Source organism: Lepidothrix coronata, unplaced genomic scaffold (genome assembly GCF_001604755.1).
Source record: "Lepidothrix coronata isolate B3197 unplaced genomic scaffold, Lepidothrix_coronata-1.0 Scaffold128, whole genome shotgun sequence".
In the NCBI taxonomy this organism is placed as follows: Eukaryota; Metazoa; Chordata; class Aves; order Passeriformes; family Pipridae; genus Lepidothrix; species Lepidothrix coronata.
In genome coordinates, this window is record NW_016690308.1 from 1322177 (window position 1) to 1329514 (window position 7338).

General features: G+C 44.7%; 1 protein-coding gene and 1 long non-coding RNA gene across 2 annotated transcripts in view; one reads left to right on the forward strand and one right to left on the reverse strand.

Moving 5' to 3' along the window:
• The window catches only part of LOC108503013, a 15343-nt gene extending 8349 nt beyond the window's left edge, over positions 1–6994 (reverse strand). The window contains exons 1-4 of the long non-coding RNA XR_001876691.1: positions 6831–6994; positions 1738–1903; positions 1159–1296; positions 331–489 (exon numbers count right to left, since the gene is read on the reverse strand). This is a non-coding gene — a long non-coding RNA (uncharacterized LOC108503013). The remainder of the gene's footprint in view (positions 1–330; positions 490–1158; positions 1297–1737; positions 1904–6830) is intronic.
• GALNT11 (polypeptide N-acetylgalactosaminyltransferase 11) overlaps positions 6508–7338 on the forward strand; it is a 47249-nt gene continuing 46418 nt past the window's right edge. The window contains exon 1 of the mRNA XM_017826538.1: positions 6508–6580. The gene's annotated coding sequence lies outside the window, so the exon portion shown is untranslated. The remainder of the gene's footprint in view (positions 6581–7338) is intronic.

A 7338-nucleotide genomic window follows, 5' to 3' on the forward strand; every position in this document is an offset into this window, starting at 1 on the left:
TTTACACATTTCTCAGCAGTGGGAAAGAGAAAACCCATCCTTGAGAATGCAGAAAACAAAACTGCAGCATGAAAAAAAAGGAGCATCCTGTTATACAACAGGTATGGGGCTAGAGGCTGAGGCATCTTTTGATGAAAGATACTGGGAAGATTATACCTGCTATGAGAAAAAATTACAAAAAATATAAATATCTGTACAAAAGAAATGCCACAATTCAGGCTTGGAGTCTTTGTCTCAGTTTGAACTCTATCTAACCTCTGTTTAAGTGACATAACTAAAGGTTTTGTCAGACTTTTCAGGAAGTCTGAAGTCTAAGTCTTTCTCACACACCTATGAAAATTAATTTTCAGATGTTTTCATCAAAACAGGAAGAAAGAGTGATGCAACAGAATGAGAACTGAAGGACTCGCTTCTATTTTTTGTCTGCCACTGCTTAGTTGGATGACCTGGAACAAATAACTTCATGTTTCTTTGCTTTAACTTCCACATCTGTAAAAAGAAGATAATGTCACTGAGCTCCTTTGCAAATAAACTTTTTTCCTTCTCTTATCAGGGAGTAGAAACAATGATGAAAGGAAACTCTTGGTAGATTTCTAGTAGAGTTCATTGGGGAAAAGCCAAATCAATTATGAGATTTCTGGAGTTCATGGGATTGTTTTCATTCTCAAAACTTTGCAAAACAGTCCAAAGTGGAAAAGAAATCAACCCAGGCTGACTCAGACCCCAAGCCTGTGAAGTGTTCTGAGCACAATTGAGCAACACTGGACAGAATGTTTAGCCAATTACCTCTCCACAGATTCCAAGGAATGTTTTATTGCAGTAAAAAGAAATTCTAGACTATGTAGCATCTCACTACCAGATCTTAAGAGTGAGAGCTTCTGAACAAGAAAAATAGATGAAATTTAGCCAGCAACACCTCAAAGACAAAACACAACTTTTCCACAGTTCTGGAGAGACTCTACATAAGAGAAGTGTTAAGAAGTACATCAAAATAACAGTCTGGGCTGAAAAGTGAAGGAAAAAGTGAAGGGAATTGAATAGAGCATGACAAGACTACTCTCTGTATGCTCAGTGCTGCAGTGTTTTGCTAAGACAAAACAAGTCTTAGCAGGGGCCTCAGATCTGTGAATTCTCCCAAGGACTGTCTGTCACACACACCTGGCTTCTTCCTCATATTCCTGCACATTTTAGGGCCACATCACATATGCTCATCATTCCTGCCCACAGCTTGTTTCTCGCTTCATTAGCGTGGGTTAATGTTAATATATTTAGCTGGTTTTAGATCTTATCTGTGTCCTGTGGATGAGAAAAGGGAGAGGGCCTGTCAATTATATGGTATTAGATTTGCTCTCATCTCTGTCTCACCTTGAAGAGCAGGACATTTGAGAGTTACAGATGGTCTGTTAATGTATTTATTATTTATTTATTTATTATTTATTAACATAACTTTATTATTTGTTGCAAGATCAGGGCATTCTCTCAATAAACAGCAAATGGGGACATTGTTGCAGTAGCACAACTGGTTAACAATGCAGTTTTAGAAGTATAAACGTTCCTTCCATCCTTGTTTAAGCTCAAAAAAACCCTCTGAGCCTGCTGAATTTGTTTTATTAAAACTTTCATCAGCCCAAGAGGACAGCACTAGTGCTAAAAGTTTTGTAATTCCAATGAGAAAATGTAAACCATTTGAAGCACAAGAGACTGACGAAAAAGCTGATTCTGCATTCCAAAACTCACCTAATTATCATCTGGCTTTTCTAATTATCCTTCTTTCTAATTTCTTTGCCCTGAGTCCTAGCCTAAATTCTTCTTAGGCAAGTTCTGCTACTCTTAACAAGTTCTAACTGGTCTGATTCACAGAATGGTGCAAAACCTCTCATCAACCAAATTAGTTTTGATTTACCTGTGTGAAAAAAAAAAAAATCCGTTTCAGCTACAGGATATAACAGCTTAAAAATCTGTCATCTGGTGGCTTCAGCAGCAGCATCTGTGGTTGCCCCAGAACTCTTGGCCATCAGGTATCTTCCAGGTATCTTAGGCAATCAGGCACTGTGTTCAAAGTTCACTACACATCTATGCACCGTTAAACAGTTCACTGTGACTCTAAACCTTCCCACAATTTTCACTATCAATAAATCCAAGTATTTTAAGATGGTTTTTCATACATAATCTCTTGTATTCTTCTACTAAATGCTGAATTCCTGCCCTGCTGAATCAACTAGCTAAGGAAACTTAAGGAAATATCATTAGAAACTAAGCAATATTCCCTCTGTACAGCCTGGCAAAGCCTATAAATTCTGACACTCAGATTGAGGTGTCCCACGGAGATGTCTTCATGTGAACACAGATTCCTCCTAGAGTCGATACAGAACTACTCAATATCGTTGATGGGTTCAAAATACACTCATATTTCCACTTAAGGTGGTCTGGACAGTTTGCTGGGCAGCCATGAGCAGGGTTCAGCTTGCCAACCACCAGTGCTTAGTGACAACTGTGGTGGACTGAGACATCAAAGACTTCCATGGGAGACTTCAGACAGAACAGGTTTTTGGGAGCCCTGCTGCTTCCTGGAGCAAGAGGCCAGGTAGAAAACTCCACATGCCTAAAGTGGCACTTGATGCCTGCGTTTATGTAACCAAATCCCACATTAGTTCTCTGCTGAGTGTAAGGAGAGCTTAGACATCTGGTTCACATGGAGACACCTACACGCTGAAACCCAAATTTAGGTGCCTTAATCTGCTGGCTGAATCCACCTCTTTACTTGGAGATTTCCTCAGCTGGCAGCTGCATTAGCATTATGTTTGAGGGGCTTTTTCTCATTTCCATTTCTAATCCACTCACGAGAACATTTATACTTTTGGCCTCTCAGATACCCTTGCAACAATTTACAACTGTAACTCTAGAGAAAAGATACTTTTGTTTCTTTTAAATTTATTGCCTGGTAATTTCACTCAGGGCACCTAAATCTTGTGCTACAACAAACACAGAATTCACCTTCTCTATGACAAGAGATTTTAAACTATTTAAGTGTATTTAAACACTCCTTTTTTTTTTTTCTTTTTTTTTTTTTTTTAAGGAAGCAATTCCTTACTTCCAATCAGTTCATTGCTTTTCTCTGTACCTTTCTTAGTGCTTTAGGGAGAATTTCACACAATATTCAAGATGTGCAAGCACTTGCAGTTTTACAAAGCATCCTGTCTTGTTCTTTATTCCTTATCTTAATGTACCTAACATCCTTTTGGCCTTTTCACCTACTCCAAAGCATGAGAGATTGATGTTTTCAACAGACTAGCCATGATAGCTCCATGAATTCTTCCCCGAGTGCTCCCAATAAATTTAAGGGTATGAGGAATGATCTTGTTCTACAAGGTTTTCCTCAGTGCTGGATAACAGTCTCTCTCTTCTATTCAGACATCTATTTTTGCAAAGGTATTTAGAATATAATCCCTTTGAGATCTTCACCCACTATCAAATTTGATATATATGGCCCAAGATTTCAAAAGATCAGATAAACCCATACACATATTCAGAGTTGTCATTTGACCCTATTTTCTTTGGAAAACAGGCAAAAAAACACATTAAGTGATCTGTAGTTGGAAGGAAGAGGTCTGAGAGCAACCAGACAAATGTTCTGCTTCCTCAAACACTCCAAATAAACTCTGCAGCACTTACAAGGATTTTTTTAAACCATTCACAGCCATAATCACATAGAAATTCTAGGAGGGGATGTGCAGACTGACTTCAGTCACGGACTGAAGGCAAACAATTGTAACAGGAAACCACTGAAACAAATGCAAGTTTTCCCAGTTGGAGTTTCCCCCAGTCTTCTCTATCTCAGCTGATCAACAAGCTCTACACATCAGCTGGGGAAATTTGTACTGTACAGTTTGGAGTTAGAAAAATAATATACATTAATTCTGTTTGGTTTTGGGGACATTTACATCCTTTTTCACAAAGGAAGTGAGTCAATCTAAGAAATGAGACAGCATTTAAACAATATCTTTTGCAGCTCAGTGTCCCTTTCTCTTGTGTCATTTCTGTGTCTGAGACATGCCAACAACAGAAATGACATTTCAGTGCTTGAGTACATGTGGATTCCAGATTCTGACCACAGCCCACACTGACAGAGGATTACTTTGGGTTATGACTTCTTGCCAGCACTTTTATATGAGTTCTTGTCCCTTGCTGTGAGCAGGTTGGTAGTGGGTCAATTACTTAACACTAAGGAGTTATCACAGAGTTTATTAAGCAATTGGGCTGGACAGATTATCATTATCAGGAATTTTGAGAAGTGAAACACGTATCAAAGATCTTACAGTAAATGACGCTAAGAAGTAGCAGTTTATTAATTCTGTTAATAAAATTATAATCCAAGCACCAGGGAAACTGTTTGTGATAAGAACTAAAAGAGATTAAATACCTGGAATTACAAGGTAGGCAACAACTGGCCAAATTAGAAGGACTTCAAGGATAATGGTTCTGCAGAAAGCAGATAGCATATGAGCTGAGGTTGCTTTTACCTAAATGAGCTTAACACACACCTCCAGTCCTTGGGCTCAATTATTGTAAGAGAGAGATCAAAGCTATGTGTTAGCCATTATGAAACAGGAGTTATGAAAAGCTGTCTCATGAGGGTGCTGGCTGTGTGGCTATCTCACTTAACTGCACACCTTGCTTTCATCTTGATCCCTGCTACCTCCTTGTCATCTGCCTACTAACCCCTCCACAGGCTGTGACTCCTTTTTCTCTCACTGCAGCTCCTGATTATGGATTGCCTTTTTGCCCTCTGTGCTTTAATGCTGTACCTACAGCTTTTTGAAAGGTTCTTTACTCTGCTGTATTTGTGTGTTATAAAGCATCTTGCCATAATCTCTGGATACCGGGGGCAATATCCGCCAAAGAATGGGCTTGGGTTGTGTCAACCCGGTTTAATTTCCACTTCCCTAAAATAAAATCTGCCATCTTCAAAGTGTCACTTGGCAGCTCAAGTTTTGTAATCTGGGTATTTACAAAGCAAGCTCCCAGTACAGACTATGTTGTTCAAATCTGACAATGAGTTTCTTCTTAAACCTCACCAGGGTTTATGAATCCAAGCCCTTCAAGTTTTACCACTTTTTCTGGAGAAAGGACACCTGCCAAGTCAATCCCACTTAAAGACAGATCTGTGGTATGGCGGGCACCCCACCATGCTGTGGTCTAGCAAGCCAGTGGATTGATCTTCAGGACAAGAGGCAATGGGCAGTAACTGAAGTACAGGCAGTTCCACTTGAATATGAGGAAGAACTTCTTTGCTGTGCAGGTGACCACACACTGGAACAGATTGCCCAGAGAGGGTGTGGAGTCTCCCTCACTGGAGATACTCCAGAACTGTCTGGATGCAATCCTCTGCCATGTGCTCTGGGATGACACTGCGTGAGCAGGGAGGTTGGACCAGACAACCCACTGTGGTCGCTTCCAACTTGACCCATTCTGTGGTTCTGTGATCACTCACTGTGGGTATCAAAGATCTGAGGTTTCAGTGCTCCTCTCCACCTGTGAGGATGCGAATCTTGTCGCTATGGAAGCACATTAAATGCCAATCTCAGATTACTTCAGGGTAGTTGTGGTTGATTTCCCTCAGCTATCTCCCCCTTCCAGCTCAAGAAACCAGCCCCCTACATTCCACAGAGCTACTTAAACTACAGGGTGAGGGAACCATGGCTGGTCAGCCCAGGTATCCTGATAGCCTGACCTGCACTCCTTTTCTCCCCTTCCAACCCCTGGACAAGCTCAGGGACTGGAGCATCTCTGTTATAAGGAGACTGTGGGAGCTGGGCCTGTTTAGTCTGGAGAAGACTGAGAAGGACCTCATGAATGCATACAAATATTTCAAAGGCAGGTGCCAAGAAGATGGTGCCAGACTCTTTTCAGTCGCGCCCAGCAACGGCCATAAACTAAAACACAAGGAGTTTCACTTCAACATGAGGAAGAACTTTGTTACATTGAGGGTGTCAGAGCACTGGAACAGGCTGTCCAGGGTGGTCGTGGATTCTCCCTCTCTGGAGACATTCGAAACCCACCTGGATGCATTCCTGTGTCACCTGCTCCAGGTGACCCTGCCTTGGCAGGAGGGTTGGACTGGGTGATCTCTAGAGGTCCCTTCCAGCCCTAACGATTCTGTGATCCTGTACTTCCAAGGCCGCAAAATAAACACCTCCGTGAGGGGCTTTAAACTTCAGAGAGCGCTGAAAGGGACCGTGCAAGCTCCGTGGGACGAGAAGAAAGATGCACAGCAAATCTGAGGGGAGAGGGGGAGCGAAAGCCGCACATCCGCATCCCTCCATTCCTAACCCCCCTCACCCCCCCCGCCCAGGTCGGCAAAAGGGAGCCGAACAACAACCCCACAGCCCCTCCACTCTGCCCCTCAGGGCTCGCCATGTTCTCGGGCCGTCGCGGCCCCGCCTGTCATGGCGGCGGCGGCGGAGGAGGAGGAAGAGGAGGAGAAAGGGGAGGAGCAGGAGGAGGAGGCGGCGGTCACATGGCGGCAGCGCCGCCGCCACAGCGGGCGCGGGGTGGGCGACGGGGCGATGCCGCCGCCGCGGTGAGTGCGGGGCTGTGGGGGACAGGGGCCGTGGCGGCGGTGCGAGGGGAGGCGGCCCCGGCGGGGGAACCGGCGCCGGTGTGAGGGGCAGCCCCGGGGGGACGAGGGACGGGGCCGGTGCGGTGCGAGGGGCAGCCCGGGGGCGATGAAGGACGGGGCAGCCCGGGGGGTGAGGGACGGGGCCAAGCTCTTTGACACGGTAGTGTTCGGTCGTAGGTCGGACTCGGCGATCTCAGAGGTCTTTTCCAACCTGGTTGGTTCTGTGATTCTGTTTTCCCGCCTGCCCTGAGGGACGCGGTTCCCGAGCCCCGGAGGCGGGTCAGGTTCAGGGCTACCCCCTTTCTGGCACTCGTACGAACTGATAGCGGTGGCTGCCCAGGCGGGGTCCCCGGGTGATCCAGCTGCGTGCTGAGGGCTCTTGGTTTAACGGGAGACCGAGGGGCTGGAGCGGGTTGTGCTACATGGCATGGAAGATAACGTAATTACTGTTTTTTCAGTCTGTAAGTGCATGTGAAGGAGCAGCAGCAGCCCGCCTGCAGGTAGACTGAAACTGCAAATCTCAGCCCAAAATGTGAGGGTCGGCACGTGTTAGTGTTGCTGGCGCTGCTCCGTTCATTGATTCGTTTGCAGGATGAGGTCAGGCATTGCTTTTTGGAGGGCTGTGCGACCCAGCGGTGTATTAAAGCTTTCTTATCTTTATGACCGGGAAACTTATTTTTAAATTGTTTCTCCTCTTCCCCCCCCCCCCATCCCCCGGC